The 21,290-nt window shown below is 42.0% G+C and overlaps 1 long non-coding RNA gene across 1 annotated transcript; it reads left to right on the plus strand.

The window, feature by feature from the left end:
* Positions 1 to 1,612: 1,612 nt before the first annotated feature.
* LOC138452596 (uncharacterized) lies at positions 1,613 to 11,093 on the plus strand. The gene is made up of 3 exons (XR_011260246.1): positions 1,613 to 1,691; positions 10,468 to 10,569; positions 10,694 to 11,093. It is a non-coding gene; the product is annotated as an uncharacterized lncRNA (long non-coding RNA).
* The last annotated feature ends 10,197 nt before the right edge of the window (positions 11,094 to 21,290 follow it).

Here is a 21,290-nt window from a genome sequence, read left to right on the forward strand (position 1 = left end):
AGGACATCTGATGCCCGGAAATACATAATTTGTCAGTGAACCCATGCCTTGCTATTATCCTCCTGACTTTGCTAACTGGAAAGTGGGATAGGCTTGACCCACGTAACTGTTTTGCTCCTGGGGTCCGTCCCAGGAGTCTGTGGCCTATTTACATGCCTTCTTGCTTTAGAGGTCTTTACTCAGGCCCCTCCTGCGAGCAGTCGTTAGCCACCTGCAGCAGCCTCTTGTCTGAGGCTCTTCCACTGAGAGCCCGGTAGTGTTTTTTTTCTTCTGTTGCTATCTTCATTTGGAAAGCGTGGACATGGCAGAAATATCTCCTGTCTGGCAGTGGTTACCCTTTTGATTAACAGGATTGCGAGGGCATTTCAATTTGCTTGTCGCCCTCTTCCTGCTACCGCCCTCTTAATGGCAGATGTTTGTTTTTTTAAGTGTATATTATCATTTAAAGCAAGGTCTTTAAACACTGGTATTTTTTAAACTATGTGCATACTGACTTTTAAACAATACTATCTGTATTTGCTTTTATTGTGTTTTATTGTCTTGTTTATTGTGTGATTGGCTTCCGTGCCAAACAAATAAACTGGCAAGCAGTAGACTTGGCAAAGGAGCCAAAAACACAAGCACTGACTGGAGAATGTGTTAGTAATGAGGCACAGACCGGTTTTAATGTTTTGGGCTTGCATTCCAGAAGTAACATCTGGCTATCTCTGTATAAGTGCAGAAAATGTGTTCCACAACCCTGGAAACTATTCACGAGTCACCAATAGATGAAGATGCGATTTTTTTTTTTTGCAGGGTTGCACTGGCCTATGGGGAATTTGGGCTTCTGCTACCCTGGGCCTCTTTTTTGTGGTATTTCCAAATTTTCCCATAGAAAATGGGTGGGGCTTGCTGAAAATGTGTAATATGGAGCTACTTTGAACATTATGTCCATTGCCTCTTTTGGTTGCCAGTCCACCCCTGTTTTTTTTTGTCTGTAGGCGGCGAACTGATTGGTAAAACTACAATTCGAGACAGTGTTGCTGCCTGGGCGTCTCCCAGCATGCTTTGCAAACCGCCCAGAGGCAGTAGAAACAATAATAGAAACTGAGAACGATGCCTGAAGATAATTCCCTTCCTGGAGTGATGCGACTTCAGCAGCAGCGGCGGCGAAAGCTGAAGGTATCAAAGCTCCAGAGGAATGCGCTCTGTGATAGCCATAGTGATCATTCGCATTTAGAAAGGAGCAGGAGAATTTTAGAAAGAGCTGTGCTAGGACACGGCTAATTATAATATTGTAATTATGACTGTATACGTGGCCTCATGGGGTCAGCCTGGCAGCTGGTGCAGGATGGAACCGCCGGCATAATTGGGACAGCTTGCTAAAACACGCAAGGGTGACAGCACTTAACAATGATAAAGGTGGTGGAGCGGATGGCAGCATTGAAGAAGATTAAACATTGCATGTTGTTTGTACAGTAAAAGACAGATTGAAGCAGAACATGCTGGGGTCTGAGCTAGAGACGTGCCGAGCAAAGCAAACAATAGCTTGCTATGATAGCAATGGCAGCGCTGGCAATTGCGCTTTATCATTATTGTTATATATATATATATATTTTTTCATTTTGGTGTTAAGGTGGCGCTATAAATCGAAACTAATGCATTGAAATACAACTATGGAGACATGGCATATGCGGAGTGACAAAATGCTGGTAGGTGTTGTTTGGTTATTTACCCACCTATTCACTGCCCGTGGCCATGCTAATCCCTACGGACATTCCCCACCAATTCCTGCCCATCCGCACCCAAAACGGACCATGCTGGAATCTCTTTGAGCTAACTTTATCAAGCCTTAAAATCAAACTTTGCACTGTCTTTTTTCAAAGCAATCTTCTGAGAGCTAATGGTTTAATGGGTGCAGTAAATGCACTACTGGTGTAATAAAATGTCTTAACAAGGTCTGCCGTTAGCCACTTGATTTATAAGCACTATACGTGTCCTTCACTAAGGTCCTGTTAAAAACAAACCTAAGCAAAGCCAAATGTTTCGGCTTGCGTATAGGTATTAGATAGGCATATGCAAGGCAATGCTACCATGTGCCCAGGTGCGTGCACCATTTTCAAGCTGCTACCATTAATGGACAGGTAGTATGAATACGGCAATGCATGGCAAATACCTTTCCCATACCTACACAAAAGACAAAACTGACGGCATTGCCAACGCTTATATTCCAACTCATTGCATGCGTGTAAACATTAGTTTTCATGTTTCTAAGAATGTAATCTTTTCACATTATATAAAATCGAAATCTTTCACAATATTTGGTATTGAAAACGGGGCTACCTTTTCCTGCACCAGGTAATGAAGTACACAATGGCGTAGTACTTTACTAGGAGTCTCTGCAGCCTCCCGCACGTCTTCTATGTCAATTGTTATCCCAGCTGTTTGTGTGCCTCTTGTGATGTCCGCAGCACACTGAATTGAGCATTGTGCTCCCTGAAAGGGGTTCTTCCTCTTGACGACCTTATCATGTATAGCATGTATAATCTGCATATAGGTGTGTGGACCAGTCAACACAGTTTACTCAGGGATACAAGTGTTCACGGGAGAGGTAATCGACAGCGTTACCCACTTCCCCTTATTTATTTGCCTTATCTCTGGAACCACTGCCAGAAAGGTATGTCAAACTGCCTAGATTTGTGGAATAGTACACGGTAAGACCCAACATACAGTGTGTATATTTGCTGAAGATCTGATACATTGTATTACTAAAACAACCCCGATAGCTGTATGGAGACAATTAGCAGAGTTCAGTAAGATATCTGGATTTAAAGTAAATGCAACACAATCAAAAATTATGAATGGATCAGTACCAGAGAAAGAAGTAGGAATGGTGAAATCTTTTGACATTTTTCACAGGACAAAACCACATTAAATATTTGTGAATTAATATAAAGCAACTCTTTCACAGTTATGCAGAGCCAATTACCCTGCACTAACAGATGCGATTAAGAGGGATCTTTAAAATTAGAGAGGATTATACCTGTCGAGGTGGGTTGGATCTGTTTCGGGAATGTCCAATTCTGAGACCTTGCAGAGAAATGAAGAAATCACAGGCTCTGGTCATGGATTTTATTCGATTAGGAGAAAAATGCATGAATGAATGCGGAGAGAGGGAAAAGGGCTGGTGTGCCCAGTCCTTTACAATTATTACATTACATTCCAGATTAAAGTTATTGCCTAGTGGATGAACAAGTGTTCAAAGATACTTTGGCTCTTTACTGAGCAATCAATTGTGAGCCATTATATATGGATACAACCATGGTTCCTCAAACAGGACAGATTGTCTACTCCAATATAATAAAAGGCCAGGTGTATGTCTGTCCGATGCAGTCATGCGCAGTAGAGACTGCCCGCTTCGCATGTTGTCACCGCTAGAGGGAGCTTTTGCCTTAGGATATATCGTGATCCTACTGTGTTAATGAAAACCTAAAAAGATATGTTTTCCTATTAACATGGATTACAATCAAATATACCCCAAAATATATTAACACTCTGAAAATGTCTTACTTTATGCACTTTGGCTGTGTACACAGGCCTTCACACTAGTCTGTATATAAATTGTATTACTAGAGCAACGTTTGACGCTTGGGATGCTATAGAGGGATTTCAGGGACTTACATCTTTTTCCACATCTTTACACCAGTAAGTGAGAATACAAGTTTTATTCCAGGATGCAGAGATATATGATTTAAGAGATAGTCAGAGGGAGGATGCTCAAGGCAGAGGATGCCATTGAACAGTATAAAGTGTATTTCAACATAAATTAACAAGACCACAATAGAGATTTGTAACTTTGAGAGGGATGCTCCAATCAACAGCGAAACAAGAAGTGGCAACACAGTTAACTCCACTGGAGAAAATACTCCAGGATGTTACACCAGGGTATGTCTCAAAAATAAACAAAGAATTATTAGGTGGATGCACCTAAATGTAATTGACTCCGACCAGTCAGAACGGCATCAACTTCATCCTAATCTATTGGCCACCATCGGTGATGCTAGGCTTTAATGATGAGATTGCTCACCTGTTGAGCAAATTCAATGGGCCAAATAATGCCACCCTTTTCCTAGGGGATCTGAATTGTTGGCAGAGAAATCCCATCGATAAAGAAGCCATTGAGCTGGAGAAAGCTCTCAACATGATTAACTATCAAGTCCACAACGGCGGGCCCACTACTGTCAATAATAATGTTCTTGACTGTGTTGTGTCCCGAAACCTTATGACCTATAATGACTGCACTACTCCATGTATTTGGTCCGACCACTAATCCATCCATTTCCATATACAGCTACAGGGCACCCTCCAAAAGTTCCAAATAACCTTAAAAAAGTAATTAGCCGGAACTTCAACAAGGTCCTTCCGTCAGACATCTCAGACAGTCTAACATCATACAGCCAACACAGACTCAGCAGGAGCCCTGGTGAACTCCTTCTCTTCCACTCTTCTGGACATGTTGTAGAGAATAGCCCCAGTCCGGCTGAAATCGGTCAAGGCCAACATCGGGCATCAAAAGTGGTTTTCAGAGATCAGAGGAAGTAAAAAGGAAATTTTAAGACTGGTGGCTAAAGTGCCCATCGGCGGAAACCCAGAACGCTTGGAAAGCTGTGGAAAAACTCTATAAACTTAACATCGTGGAAACCAAAAATAAAATCTTCAACGACTAAATCAACAAAGTCTCAAACTGTAATGGCAAACTCTTAGAGATCCTAAGACCAGTGGAGAAGCCCAGGGCACTATCCATATCAGTCCAGCCTACATCTGAGAACTGTTCAGCCTTTGACGCCAAAATAACAAACGTTAGGGACAAAATCAAAGAAACACTGGCTCTACATTCCCCGTCGTCGGAACCCTTGGTGTGCTAGATTATCTTACATGACTACTCCACATTTACCTTCTCATCCATCACTATTGCGGACATGAGGACTATGTTGTAAACTATCCGACCTACCTCGAGCTCTGAAAACATCCTCCCTCCAAGAATAATTTTGGAACATAAGGAACTTTTCATTCCGTTCCTCACAGGTTTTGTCAACTCCTCTTTTCATGTTAACTGTATCCCTGACTCCATCAAGGCAGTCCCAGTAACCCACCTGCTGAAAAAGCCTGAATTACACCCTAATGATCCAAGTAACCGCAGGCCAATTACCAACTGTAATTTCCTCTTAAAAATCCTCGATAAATGTACCATCTCCACCCCCAGCACAAAGCACTGAGATGGCACTTGTTGACTTGCAGACCCATATGTTGAATATCATGGATCGTGGGAGAGCTTGTGTGCTGGTCTTGCTCGATTTATCAGCAGCCTTCGACTTGCTCGACCATGATGGCCTCCTCCAATCACTTCAACACCTGGGAAACTGCTCAAAGGGAGCCGTTGAATGGGTCCAATCGTGTTTGTCCAACTATGTATCCAGAATCCACTGGGGTGAATCTTTTTCCCCCTACGCACCAATCAAGTGCGGTGTCTCACAGGGAGCTAGTCTCTCTCCTTTATTATTCAATTTGTACTTGAGACCACTTTGCACGCTTCTTGAGGATTCAGGCGTATTCTTTATGAATTATGGCGACGATACACAGTTGGTCCTCGAGGTTAGTGGAGATTACGCTCTTGACTCCATTAACCATCTTGACACTTATGATCTTATTGAGTCTTGGAGGACTAGCAACTGGATGTGCCTTTATAGCAGTAAAAAGGAATTCCTTATCTTCGGTTCCTGGCCGGCCAGTGCGGAATTGATCCCTGACTACAAAGATTTCAACATCAAGAACTGTACTAAACCAGTACAATGCAAGGTAAAAACACTGGGCATTTTGCTACAATCTTCCATGAGTGCAAAAGCTTAAGTTAATCAAATCAGTAGGAACTGCGAGTACTATCTTCGCCTTCTCTACAATCTACGACCGTTTGTTAATGAAAATAACTTTTCTTCCATTGCCCGAGCAACCATCCTCTCGAGGCTGGACTACTGTAACACTCTGCTAATTGGTGCAAACAGCCTCTGCCTGAAGAAATGCCAGACCATACAGAATAATGCTGTGCGTATTATTGAGAAAATTCCAAGGAAAGAACATATCTCCTCCCACAGGAGAGATCTCCATTGGTTGCCAGTGCAGGAACGCATTTTCTTTAAAACAGGCACCCTTGTCTATCGCTGTCTTTTTGGGTTGGCGCTGCCATATCTAAAATCTGTTATCTGTCGCTATTCTCCAAATAGATAACTGCGCTCTTCTAACTTGGAGCAGATCAATTTCCCAGGTTTTAAATGAACGAATGGATTAGGAAGATCATTTCCAGTCGGTGCTGCAAAATTGTGGAATGCATGCCCATTGGCTATCAGGTTGGAGGAAGAAGAGCCCTGAAATCCTTCCTTTTAGAGTAATGGATCTCCTCTCTTCACATGACCAATTAGGAGCTTGATTGTCCTGTTTTTTATGTTCGCCGAGTGTGTATTTGTCATGCCCAGATTCCCACGGGCATTCGGTGTGCTATAAATGAATAAATTAAATAAATAAATAAAAGGTGGCAGCAGGATTTGGAGAGGATGATTCAAGATGAGTCTTGGGACTACATAGAAGATAGAATATCTAGAACTTCATTGTGTACTAACTATATCAAACTACAAATGAACATTGTTTATAGATGTTATCTCACCGCTGATAAACTGCTAGCAATAGTGATCAATACTGGAGCAGTTAAGGAGGGAGAAAATACAATACATATTTTATGGGTTTGCCCTAAATTGAGAGATATTAGTTTGATATTAGGGAACCGATCAAAGGTTTAGCTGGGCATGGTATTCCAGTTGACCCGCTGCATACCATTGTGGGTGCAGCAAATAAGGACTGTTAACCATACTCCTCAGATCGCGGCTACTTGGCTACACAGTTGCTGCCTGTTGCTAAACATTTATTTGGCTCATTAGGGAAAACCACTTCTGTACTAAATCTATATGGCTTGCCAAGGTTTGGCATATGATTTCAATGCATAAATTGACTGCTGCAAGCCACCAAACTATGGATAGGACATTTCAGAAGCGATGGGCACCTTTTACAACGTACATGACTTCAGAGAACTGACATGGCTGAAGAGATTGTGAGCACTCAATCTGTTTCAAATTAACACAATTGTGCAACTCTGCATGCTGTATGACTATTGAAGGTTCTGTAGTTCTCCACTCTTCATCTAGGTCTTCCCCCCAGAAATCCTTCACCTTAGAGTTCTGGCCACTGCCCCCCAGTTGGTTACACTGCTGCAGCCGTGAATAATGCAGACCACCAGCAAGGTCTGGCCAAAACCAGGTGCCGGGTTATCCTGCAGGCAACCCTCATTTAGCCACCCCATCACACAATTCACATCTTTGAATTACAGTGCAACAAATAATGAAACAATGGATGCTGGGGCAGGAGAAATCATTGGTGGTACAGGGATTTCAAACAATGACACAATGTACTGCACAGTTCTATGTGATTAAAGAGAATACATAACAGAGAAGGATTTTTCTGCGAAAACAATAACACTGAAAATATATCGAAAATGTCTTTTCTTTGGGGGGGTGCTGCCAAACACCCGTTTCTCTATGTGCTTAAACAAACCCCAACCCCATTCCCAGGTGTTTTACCCACTAGGCCCACCCCAATTTCTATTTTAAAAAATCTTCCATATTTTTTCTCTGTTTTTGTTTCTCTGTTATAGCATTCTCTGTAATTGTATTTTCTATTACCACTGCATACCGTACAGCACCACTTTCAATTTAAAATCTTTTTTTAGAAATGACAATGTAAGGCCTTGGATTGGATGAAGGTCAATAGGTACTCGGGAATTGTTCTACAAATAGTAAGGGAATCTTTTTATTTCTTTATTGTATTCTGGCTAAAACAAAGTTTCAACCTTAATAATATACACAGTTATAAAAATACACAATTTAGTCTGTTCAGTTAAAAACAATAACAATTAAAGGAGTTAAAACTCCCATTTTGCAACAAATAAATATTTGAGTTAACAGATACCTAACAAATCACATATGACTTTTCATCCAAATTCAAACATTTGAAAAATCCCAACACGGCTAAAACAAGCCAAATAGAGCCACCACCCAAAAAACGGGATCACACATCACCATTTTGTTAATGAAAGGTCCCAAATAGCGGGCCTGAATATCGGAGAAATTGTGACATAAAGTGACAATGTGCTTTAATGTTTCTAATTCATTCACATTTTTACAAAATCTACAACCAGCAACTTGAGTTGTGATTTTCTTGTACTTTAAAAGAATCTCCTTAGTGAGAAGTAGGTTCCATCGACATCTGGTAAAGCGCAATCTGGCCTTCGGACAAAGAAAGCACCAAAAATGAGGTACCAATTCTCCCAGACGTTTGTGCTCATGAGCCAGTTGATACATTGATGGGGATTCATGAAATATGTCCACCGCTGTACACCAGTCCCATTTATACAAGGCACACTTTACCTTATTTGGGTTATCCTGTAAATCAGTTGGGCTCCTGGATATATCCTTCATAATATTATTGCAAAAATCAACACATTTATTAATCACAATTACAGAGCATGTAAAAACCATCCTGTTAAATTCTACATATAAAGGGTTAGGATATGCATGGCTGGATAACACTATTGCTTTATGTCGTAAATAAGCCCTTATTTAGATTTTTCTGGGTCTACCACTAATTGAAAAACCAAGGTATAAGAGGCAGTCCACGATCTCAAGTTTAGTACCATTGTATTTCCAGTAGAAATCAGGAATTCTTTTAGTTAAGGTAAGTGGCATAATCTTAGTTTTGTCTGCATTAACTATCAATGAATTTGTGGAGGCATAACATGCAAAAGAATGTAACATATTCGCTGCAAACCTACAGGCGTCTCATGTGTGAGGATGAAATCGTCGGCAGAAGCCAAGAGCCCATCCTTGGAGGAACAAAAGAGGATTGTTCAATAAAGTCACCAACCTCTGAAACATAAAGGTTAAAGAGACAGGGGGCCAAAATGCAGCCCTGTCTCAAACCATTGCGTTTATGAATCTTTCTAGTGGGCTTACCTTCTTGATTTGATCAGACTTGGATGGTAGAATTGACCACAATGGCAATAATAATTTTAAGTAGACCTTCAGGTGAGACCCATGTTTGGAGTTTTTGCCATCAAAGATTATGAGATACGAGGTGAAAAGCGGAAGATAAATCCACTGCCGCTACAAATATGGTATCAGAATTATACGACCAAGCTTGCTCTTGACAACACCTAAGGATGGAACCATTAATGTTCATTCCTTGATGTTTTCGGAATTCTGTTTGGTTAGGTTTCGTTCAGCCTACTTCTAAAATGCATTTCTCCAGATGTACTAAGATAAAAGGTGAAAATATTTACTGTCTGTGTTGAATATGGTTAAAGGTCGATAGTTCTTAGGATCAGACCTAAGTCCCGTTTTAAAGATTGGGATGACATAAGCTTGATTCAAAGTTGGTGCAAAACTACACTTCTGCATAATATCCTAAAAAAACAACAGAAACAATAAAGTTACCCAGGTAAGAGGGTCTGTTTTAAAGAGTTTATTTGACAAATAATTTGGCCCAGGAGCACTGGAATAATTTACCATTATGATGGCCTAAAGCACATCCTCAAATTAGAATTCCATGGCCTAGGACCCAATATGAGACATATCCAATATGGACCCATCACTACCAACCTACCCAGGGGAATCTAGAGCCTCTACATGTTTCACCCAGTCTTATTCTGTTGCAGCAGGGATGTGCGGACTATTCTGACTAGAAAGGATGGATTTAATGAGTCACCAGAAGTTTCCAACATCGTTTTCGCTTAAAAACTCCAAAATTGCCTAAGCATTTCTTTGTTGAAGCTTCGCATGATGCCTTCTTACCTAATTTTTAAATGTACGTTTTAGCTTGTTAATCTGTATTTTCAATACCACAGTGTCTTTAATTGAAATTTTAAGACGCCTAATTCTGTCCCTCATCTCTCTCTCTCTCTCTTCTGGTCCGCCAATTCGTGGTCCTAACAATGAGACTTTTTATTGAAATTTCCCACTGTGTTAACAAGTCATTTATTGTTTTATAGGGCCTTTGTAAGACACTTATACATCAAGTAAAGGGGTAGCGTGTCTCTAATGGGGATTTGGATTGTGTAAGTGCACAGAGAGAGAGAAGGGAGAGGGTAGGAGGGTAAGTTCTGGTGATCCACAGAGGGGTGAAGTGCTAGGGAGACCATAGAAAATATGGCAGCCATCTTTAATTTACACGGTTATCATGCCATGAACGCCGTAGCAAGAGAGTCGAAAATCCAAAAACACACAGGTAAGCGTCTAACTAACGTTATAATAACCTCTCAGGCTAATGTAAAGTGTATACGTGTTTATTATCACAAGGAGCCACTACCATAATCCTCCATTATTTTTGTAGGAACCTTAATATTACTCTGAGATGCTAACTTCACCTAACGGTACACACTATCCCAATTTCAAACTAAGGCCTGCACAGACCTTCCCAACAAAGATAAGTAAGGTAAGGCTTATTACTTTGGCTTTTCACTGGACTTAATTTTACACTGAAATATGCTGTTGCTCAGAGCATTTTCTTATAACTCATATATGAGCTGATTCTAAAGCATTTATACATTATGTTACAGATGTAATGTCAGAGTGGTGACAATATCCTCCTGAAGAGCCGTTGTTACACTCAGCGGGGAAACACGTGTCGAGGATCAAAGGACAATTTTTCTATCATAGCGAAGAGGACTAGAGGACAATCGTCTTAGTTTAGCAAACACGCCGCTATAATACACAAATAGAGGCGTCAAGACTATCTCACTTATTTCATACTTATTCTTTATCAAAATTGGAGAACATAACAACGCTGAATCAAAGCATACAAGAAATGTAATTTGATGACCTCTGATGATAAACTACAGAACACTCGTCGGGCAAGGTAGCCCTAACTGAATTTATGAACTACCAGAATGCATGTGCTAATGAGAATATGAATGAACTGTGTTATGAATCATCATATAGAAAATGCCGAATATGAATGAATCGTGCTAAGAATATTAAAGCAATCTACCACCTAACAAATAGATTCTAATATCAAAAAATATATAGAATTGGAGCTATCTATTTGATCACAACTGTTTCATTCCTACAGTTTTTTAATACTGGATAGTTTCACTATATAGAGATCAAAGTGCAGCCTTTTCAGAAAAACAAATTAAAAAAGCACAATAATTTTTCAGGAAAGCAAGGAATCGCGCATAGTTGCTAAAAGGCTGTAGCTTGCTTCTGTATATCAGTGCATTTAGGGGCATTCTGATATTATTATTACTGACACATATACATATGTCACGTTCTCCGCAATCAGAGTGTGGCTCTTCCAGAGCATGTTGGAACTTGTAGTTCCAAATCCTCTTTACAGAGAAATGTGATTCTGCTCAGGGCTCAAGTCTTAAAAATTAAAGTGGGGGTACTCATCAACAAACGCAATGGGATGAGACGTCGCCAGAAATTAGCATATCAAGGTGAAATATGCACATTTCATTAAATTGGCTTTGCATAACCACCCAAATTGCACAGGGCGAATGACATTTGCCTTTCATAAAATCAACACACACACAAAACCAAGAGAGGATATTTTCTTCTAATAGTGTTTTTGAAAATATTAAAGGGTGTGCATGTTTTAAAGTCCGAGAACCAATACAAATGTTTTCCCTGGAACTTGCAGTACCGAAATGGGACATTTCACCTTTAGTTGTTATTTTTGATCAGGTTTGTTTAGTGCAGTGGTGAAGTGCCCAGCCTGCAAACCTAACAACTGTTATTCGATCCTCGAGGTCGGCTTTAATTCATAAATTCAGAGAGGCTGTTCAATTATTCTCATTTTAGCTGGGGAGTCCACCCTGTGGAAATAAAAGTGGGTGGACTGCGTCCCCCCGCGTGTACCCTCGACTGGAGCCCTGATTCTGCTTCTAAAGGATAGCGTGTCTCTCATGGGGAAACAAGCCTAGGGAATCAAACTCCATCCACCCTCTGGGAGGCACTTCGGTCAGCAGCTGTGCAAACGCAGCCCCCTCATACAAAGGTAATGGGAGTGTCTCGAAGTCCCCACAGTTGAGAGTCATTTATTTATTTATTGGGCATTTGTAAAGTGTGCTTCAAAGCGCCCACAGGGTAAAGGGAGGGGAACAAAGGAAACAGCAAGGCAATGGTAAATGTGAAATACAGAAAAGAAAAAGGTGTTCCTACTAGGCCTTGTGAACATTTAGATTGTGCAAGTGCAGAGAGAGAGAAGGGAGAAGGTAAGAGGGTAAGTGCTAGGGATCCACAGAGGGGTAAAGTGCTAGGGAGTGAAGTGCTAGGGAGACCATAGCAAGGAAACCGGTAAATTGGTTGCGAGGCAGGCCAGTAAGTGCCAGGCAGTGACCACAAGAAAGAAGAGGGGTCACCAGCCTATACTGTGAGTGCAGGCCTGTGCGGCATGAGGCAGAAAAGGTGAAGAGGTGTCCGAAGGCACGTACAGTGGAAGGGCAGATGCTGCGTGGTGATTGGATTTCTATCCCAGCAGGACAAATAAGGCCCAAGGCCACCAATCACAGCTACTGAGGGAGTTTAGCAAGAGAGGCAGAGACGGAAGGAGGAGGAGCAGGATAAGGTTTTGAGGTGTTTGTGGAATTTGAGGAGATCTGGATCAAGACAGAGAGGGAGGGGGAGGCAGTTCCAGAGGAGGAAGCCAGCTGAGGAAAGGTAACGGCCTGCCTGCTCTCTGCTCAGAGAAGCGCTTGACAAGCAGAGAGTAGCAGCCAGAGGATCTGAGGGTTCTTGAAGCAGAGTATTTGGTGAGAGCAAGTTGCAGACAGCCTTATGGATGACACAGAGCGATTTGAACTTAATCCTTGCAGCAACCGGGAGCCAGTGGAGAGATTTTAGGGCTGGAGAGATACATTCCCTGGGTTTAAGGACAAGGATAAGACTTGCAGCCCTCTTCTGGACTAGCTGGAGGGGGCGTATAGAGGAAGAGGGTAGATTGAAGAAGAAGCTGTTGCAGTAGTCTAGCCTGGAGAGTACCAGAGCTGTGGAGACATTGAACTTCTGGGGGAAAATGAGGAAAGGGAGGATGCCTTTGGGGAGGTATAGTTGGATGCAGGCCTTCTTGGCAAGGTCCAGCATGTGAGGAGTGAAGGAGAGAGAGGAATCAAAGATAACTCCCAGGTTTCTGATTCTAGAGGAAGGTGGGGGGAGGCGCATTGAGGGTGGCCAGATTGAAGGGAGAAAAGGGGGAACAGGAGTCTAGATAGGAAGAATCTCAGTCTTGCTGGCATTGAGACAGACGTCATTGGAGGTACACCAAGACTGGATAGCAGACAGGGAGTCAGGAATGGTAGAGGAGGCCGGAAGGGATGCAGTGGGTAGTCTAAAGAATGGTTGGGTGGTGTCTGCGTAACACTGCAAGTGAGGAGAAAAAGGGGAGATAAGGTGTGCAAGGGGGCAAGATGGATGTTAAAGAACCAGGGTGAGAGGATAGAGCCCTGGGGAACACCACAGGTGGAGATAGATATAGGTGAGGAGAAAGAACCCAGGATAACCTGGGAGGGATGGTCAGTGAGGCAAGGGGTCAGCCATCGGTGAGCCATCCAATGTCTTTGACAGCATGCCAAGAGGTTAGAAATCAGCTGTAGGTTTTCTTTCTATCCATTTCCAGAAACTACAGCCATATGTGTTTGAATGTGCCAAACCCAAAAAACGGCCCGAGAAAAGTTAGTGAAGAAAAGAAAAATATATATTAAAAAAGCCAAGCTAGAAATAGAAGGCTGGGGAAAGTAAGGGAGGAAAGGTGTGAGGATGTATTGGCAGTTGTATGAGTGCATACATATGGTAATGTGGATGGATGGCTGGAAGGATATGTGTATTAACTTGGCTGGATGAATGCTTGAATATGGCTGTATGCATTTCTTTTTGTCTCTATGGCATGGGAGTTATAATAACAGCTTCAATAGCACACACCATAAACTAAATTGAATAACTTAGCCTTATTGATGTGAGGGGTCAGAAATGAGGGGCTGACACAAAGCTGTAATTTTCTCATTATCAGACATGTTTACTAAATAGAAATGGGTTGGGTAAACAACTCTCTGTCCCTGTCCTAAGGAGTGTGTACTTGCCTAGAGAACTAAAACTAAAGATCCTTATGTCCAAAACATTTTAATCTGTCCCTCACACTAGAAATAAACAACTAAAGTTGCAAGAAAATGTCTATGATTTATGATTGGCAAAAAGTGTTCATAATCAAAAGTAAATAAGAAAATCCAACAGAAACATATTTTTCCAAAGAAAGACCTTTGGATCCAGAGGGTGGTTCACTTGCCCTGGATTTTTAGGCACAATGGCAAACGTGTCTCTTTCAAACAAAGGTTTCTTAACGTTCAGGTAAGAGGGCAAAAGTGTCTCTTTCAAACAACAATCATCTTAGTTTGTTAGATTAGCTCCAGAAAGTTCTTGTGCAAAAAATATGCTCCATAACATTCAACTCTTCGTTGGTTTCTTTTTACTGGATTCACAAATGTTCTTATTTGTATGATCATTTTCACAATAGGCTTCGTTTTTACAGCTTTGGTGAATCTCCTGGTATGCTCTCCTGCCAGGAATCCTCTTATGGGTTTCTTCAGATCTCCTGGTGTCCCTTCCTGCCAGGTTTCTTCCTCCAATTTTGAAGGTCAGATTCAATTTCAAAATGCTTTGTATACTTGGTTGACAGAGCTTTCTTTATGGACTCTTTAGATCCCCTGGTATACTCCCCCACCAGATATCTTGCCAAAATGTTTTATGACTGTCTATACTCCTTGTGGATTTCCTGGTATACTCCCCTGCCAGGAATCCTTCTCTAGGGTCCTGTAGATTCCCTGGTGTACTACTGTGCCAGATATCCCCCACCCCAAATGACATCTGCCTTGTATACTTCTTTCACCGGGACTTCTTATATTGCTTAAGATAATGCTTGGTCCAACATTCGCCACATTGACATGTCAAGTTGTGTTGCTGCCTTTTTTCTTATTGGTATTCCTTTTCTTAGGATAACACTTGTTCCAACTTTCCCCATATTGACATCTAAGCCATAGGGACTTTGTTCATGTTTTGGCTTTGTTCTTAATTCATTCACTTGTCTACATGCCTGTCGGTACACCCTGAGATCCCCAGTGGCTCTGGGTAGAGTCACCAGTGCTTTTACCTGCAGCGTTCCCGACCCGTGGCGTGTCTCTAGCTATGAAGCTTCCTCCCTGGGATGCGCACTGCAGACCTTTTTCTAGCATTCCTTTCAGTTCTGCACTCACCCGCTGGCTTCTCGCGATGGCTACTCTCCCAGTATTCTGATGGTCCTCCAAAGGTGCCCACTGCATCTCTCCCTTCTTCTCACCACACCGGTATGTGATTCTTGTATTTGCAAGCTACCGCATGGATGTGCCTGTTCTCTTGAATTACTGCGGCACAGTCCTCTCATGTTCTGTTTTGCTTTCAACTGCAGACACCATTTTTAAATGTCCCACGCATTTGTGATTCAACCAAACTAGTCTGCACATTCAGTTGTGGGTTTCTTTCAATCTGCATCAACTCATTCCTCCTCTTCTTTGTCTCAGTACCTGAGGCTTTATGGGAGTTGAAGTCCATAGAGTTTAGAAAACATCGGAAATAGGAGATGTTATTTGAGTGGTGTGTATTTTGGCAATATGAATGGGATTTTGACTAGAATGATAATATGACATCAGAAGTGTGGGTGTTTTAGGGTTTCCTTCAGGATAAGGTGGTCGGAATACTGTGTCTCTTCCAGTGGAGTCACCACCTCCCCCTGGCAGTCGTTTCCTCCCACATGATCCTCCCTCATATTACCACCCCCATGGTCAGCATCAGGTGGCAGCTGCCATCCCCTGGCCATGTGGGAGAAGGTCATCATCAGGGAATCATTGATGACTCCATAGGATTCATCAGATTGACCTTCTCCACAGTACAGTGATAAGTTTGCTCACTAGGTAAGATGTTTGAAGATCAAGCATTTGGTGGAGACCACTACAAACTGGTGTCCCAAAAATATATTTTCATAAGAATGGGAAATCCATATTTTTACACATGTGCCTTGGGATTGGGGAGGAAGGTGAAATGTTCTACAGGTGAGGGGGTGTCCAAGACAGAGTACATTTGCCCTTGTTGAAGGGAAATTATCTGACAGTGGGATGGGACGAGAAGTGTAAACAATTAATCCACCTCTAGAGTATCCTAGAAGCAAAGCAATGTGATTGTAGCACTTCAAAGATTGAGATACCAATGAAGGAGACCAACAAGAGAAATCAAGAACTGTCCTGCCTTTTCACATCTTTACTAGCCTCCACAGTTTTCTTCTTGACTCTTGGGACATTGACCAAGGGTTACATTTCTTTATACCCACTCTGTGCCTTTCAAAGAGTTTGGTGGCATGCCACAGAAGCATCTTAGGGAAACATCCCACATTAGCAGCATAGCAAAAGTTATCTATCATTTATCATGCTATACTTGAACTATCCCAGCACACCAGCAAGGAACAGGGAACCGTTCATGACACCCTGGAGGGTCCTAGGATGAAGGATGGCAAAGTGTATTGTTCATGAACCACACTCACATGCCATCATAGCATGGAGGACACGTCCTCTTTCACTATCAGAACCATCCAAGGAAAGTAACTGAGCACATTGCACCCTAAGCTTAATTTGCTATCCTAAGACAGAAATAGAATCCACTCTACCTAGAACTGCTCTTGTTGGCCTAGATGGTAAATTGGCAGCGCACTTACCAACCTTTTCTGTAGTAGAGCATTTCCTGACATCAATATCAACTCTATCTAAACCATGAAAGCACAACCAAGTACAGTACTTCTCCTCACCTATTGGCTAATCTATCCCATGCTAAGAGAAGAGTATAGAGTACCTTTGTTACAATAGACTGTGACAAGACACCGGTGCAGCGTACCTCCCACAACATCCTACCCAACCGATTCCGGGGCAACACCAGATTTTGAAATAAAGTTTTGATGAGAAAAAGCTAAAATCTGCTCTTGGATATCAGTGATCAACTCACAAGCAGGAGCTACGTCTGGGAAAAGCCATCTCACCGTGTGCTGCACATCTAACTTCGTCATGAGATTCAAACCAGAACGTTTTGTTCATTACATGTGACCACTCATGCTTTAAATGTGTTCTAAATGCGACATTGTGTTCCTTTATAAGGATTCCCAAACACACACAACTAATGTCACATTATTTGTATTTGGCCAGTTGGCCTGGGGCATCGAATGTAGATCCTGGAATGTGTTGGTATAAATCCAACCAGATAAAAGCTAAATAATTCCCAGAAACATTGATGACTGAAACATCATATCACCTTTGTCCACAACCTGTCTCACCTATCTCAATACACCTTAATGCACCTTTCACCACACCCTGCATAAAGCATTGATGGAATAGTAATAGAGGGCCTTGCTTTCCAGCCTGCCTGTGCAAGCACAAGACATTATGGCAGTAAAGGCTGCCTTTTATTCCTCTCAGTGAGTCAGTAAAACCATCATGGTTTTGCAAGGATAAGCTTTCAACCACAGCATAGGTAGGACATCCCACAGGCACACAGATTTCAGCTCAGTCCGCATGTCCTTGCTGCTGAAGATCAAGTTCATGATATCGACAGCTGTGACCGCAATATGTGCCAACAACACTGCCCCTGTATATCACTTTCATTATACTGCACCAACACAGTATATGCCAGCATTGCCACTGAATATCACGTTCATAAAGTGGCATACCAGCATGTCCCCAGCATGTCCGCATTGCCACCGTATTTAATCACTTTGGTCAAGCTGCACTCACAGCATATGCCAATGCCAGCAGCATTGCCCCTGTACATCAGGTTTATGATTCTGGCAGCTTTACACACAATAACATGCCAACAAGACTTCCACTGTATATCACTTTTCTTGATATTGTGATCAGCACAATATATCTCAGCATTAGTACACAATTGTGTTTCTCTATGTAGAATTGTGCTTAATGCACTAGATGGGAAACTGATAAAAGTAGTACTTTTAAACGGCCAGGATGTTCATGCCATCAAAGGTTCTGTTATCTGTCTATGCCATCATGTCTACATTCATTCTTAGTAATCGTATTTCGCCTCTATTTATTCCCCGAATATCAGCCTATGGATCTGGACTTGGGACTTTCACTTGGGACTGTTAAGTGACTTCAATTCAGCACTCCAACGCCTAGTCTGGGATGCCCAAGGGAAGCCCTTATTTATATATTTTTATGACAAGTTCATAGATCTGGATGATAAACCCTTGTATAACGCCCCTCTCTTTGAATCCACGACCTCACTGAGCCAAGAAGTAGGTTTGTTTTGCAAATTAAAAGATTTATTTTACAAATTAGACAATATATATATATATATCACACTTTTATAAATAAATTTATATTTGATAGCACACTTATGAATATGACAGTGATCAACAATGGATAATATTACCCTAGCACACTTTTTTAATTACTTAGGAGTTGGTATAGAGAGGATAAAGTAGCTGAGAATGCTTTTATGGGTTCAAGGAAATGCAATGATGGAAAAGAATGCAGCACAGAAATAACTGAGATGGTTTCCACAAGAGATAATATGATCACTTTTTCTTTTGACAATTCACTCCACCCTATGCAATATAAGGAGATGGAAGGCGAGCACACAATTTTCAGGAATACAATCAAATGCAATACCAATTCAGTTCCCCCCTAGCCAGCTTAGAACAACAGGGATGATTTTAAAACACAGGCAAAAATACTTAAATGTGATTTGCAAAGAAGTGAAAATACGCTAAAAATGATTTTAATTCCCTATAGGAGATTCAGGGTAGGTGATAGCTACTTAAGATTGGTTCAGGTCAACCCTATCAGTGATTCATGAGGGATTATCAAGTTGAAAACGGATTTCAGCAGTTGCAAGCAACAGTTGCAAGCAAAAGACAGCGATTTTGACAGGTGGAGAAATTTGATTCAAATTGCAATTAGCTGCACTTTTTCAGAGTGCGTCGAGCGCGATTACGGAAACACTATAAGGAGTAGAAAGTCGGTTTAGGGCTTGTTGGAAAGCTGAGGATCTTAGCTTTAAAATGAAAGTTAAATCTCGTTCCTACGTATGGTACAAAAGATACGGACGATTTTGTGGAGGTAGATTCTCAGAAATAAAGTAAGATTCAAATGACAATTGACACTTTCACAGGTTCGAAATCACAGAATGGACACATGATTTCTATGCAGTTCTAAATAGGTTGAAATGGCTTGAATTAGATTATTTTAAACTAAGAGATTGGTTTTGCACAGCTCTGGCTGGATACTCACTCCTAATTTTGGAAGGAATGGGCCTCGTCACAGATCTGGTCAACAGGTTTAGCTGCTGTTCTCTCTGCTCTGCTGGTCTGGATCTCTGGTTCTGGCAAATGTTCTGGCACTGCACAGCGGTCTGGTCTGGTCTCTGGTTTTGGCAAAAGTTCTGGCACTGCACAGCAGTCTGGTCTGGTCTCTGGTTTGGCAAAAGTTCTTGCACTGCACAGCGGTCTGGTCTGGTCTCTGGTTTTGGCAAAAGTTCTTGGCAAAGGGTTCTAGCCAGAACCAAACAGCTAGCCCCGGCTGTTGAATAGTTTGGTTAGGTTGCTGGATTCTGAGGTCTCTGAAGGATTCAGCTTGTGGACTAGGCCTCTCTGCTACAAGTTCTGAAGTCTGGATTCTAAGTTCTGGTTCTGGAGTCTGGTTTTCTAAGTTCTGGTCTCTGAATATTGTCTGAATTTGAAGTCGTCCGGCAAAATGCTTCGCAAGAAAGTGGAAAGAGCAGTCCCTACCTGGGTTTCAGTGGGTCTTTTTATGTCTTTTGAAAGTGGGTGGGAAGGCTGACTTTCTATGCCCAACCCTCTGAGGATCCAAAGATATCGGCGAAAGGACATCATCACCAGCCGCCCTTACAAGAAAGGCCTCAACTTTGAGAGGAAGGGAGAGGTTGCAACATGAATAGGTCAGAAGAGGGGTCTGGCCTACACCTGCAGAACCCAAAAATAAGTAAGGAAGAAGGTCATCAGGTATAGAATGGATATGAAATGAAGATGCAAAATGATGACATTCCACTTATGGTGGTGTCCGAGTGGAAGGTGGAGTCTCAGATTTTAGCATAGAAACCCTTCCTGTATATTTGTCACATTCTGTAAATAATGCAATATTTAGAGCTTCATGGGAAAACAAAAATCAGCTAAGACAAATTGTAAAATCCTGTTTTAGAAACAGTGTACAAAATAACTTTGACTCAAGCTATGGCGAGTCAAGAGAATAGTAAGGACTATCTGCAGCAGTCACTACGCCGGCCAGAAGCATGCTGCGGACAAGCCAGAGTACTGCAGAGGTCACTGGAGCATTTTCAAAGCCAAGATGATGGATGCCCTTCTTAATACAGAGCTGAGACCTTAGGTTTAAACTGCAATGACCAAAACCACACGAAGCAGGGGATTGCAATCTGACATTCGAGGAATGATTTGTGTCTCTTCCTACCCGGATCACTACTTACCAATGATAATGACGCAGACTCCGGAGTGTTGGTAACAGCCTTCATTCTGGTAATACACAACGTAATCTAACCCCTTCCTCAACGTCACTTCCCTTTCCTGCCCCAATACCGCCTCCATCTAAACGCTAGACAGTTAAACTCCCCCATGCCACACAATTCAGCAGGTTTGTGGGATTATAAAAGTGGCCCCTAGTGTCAGTTCGGGATGACAGGTTTTTGGTAAAAGGCAGCAGTAGATGGCAGTGGTCGAAGTGTATGAAAAGAAGTAGCGGAACTATGCTCCCTGCTGGCCTGCCCCCGCTCTCCACAAAACGCATCACCACGCCCCCTCCCATGTGCAATACACACCCCCAAACACTTGCACCTGCTGTTTAAGGGAACATTCAGTGCAGTGCACTCAAAGTGCAAGTTTCAACCTCTTCCTACACTTTTATTTTAAAACAAAACCGTTCCGGAATGGTTTATTTTTAAAATAAAAGTTTAGGAGCTGTAAAAAGGTAATTTAAAAAAGTAGAGGAGCACCGCTCCCGACCGCTCCCGCTCACTTCGACCACTGGTAGATGGTCAAGGCAAAGAGAGCGAGTGAGAAGGAATGTAGAGCAAGCATATGAGAACTGCAGGGGTGGTGTGAGC

The sequence above is a fragment of the Ambystoma mexicanum genome, chromosome 4p (genome assembly GCF_040938575.1).
Source record: "Ambystoma mexicanum isolate Mex_15411 chromosome 4p, UKY_AmexF1_1, whole genome shotgun sequence".
Taxonomy (NCBI): domain Eukaryota; kingdom Metazoa; phylum Chordata; class Amphibia; order Caudata; family Ambystomatidae; genus Ambystoma; species Ambystoma mexicanum.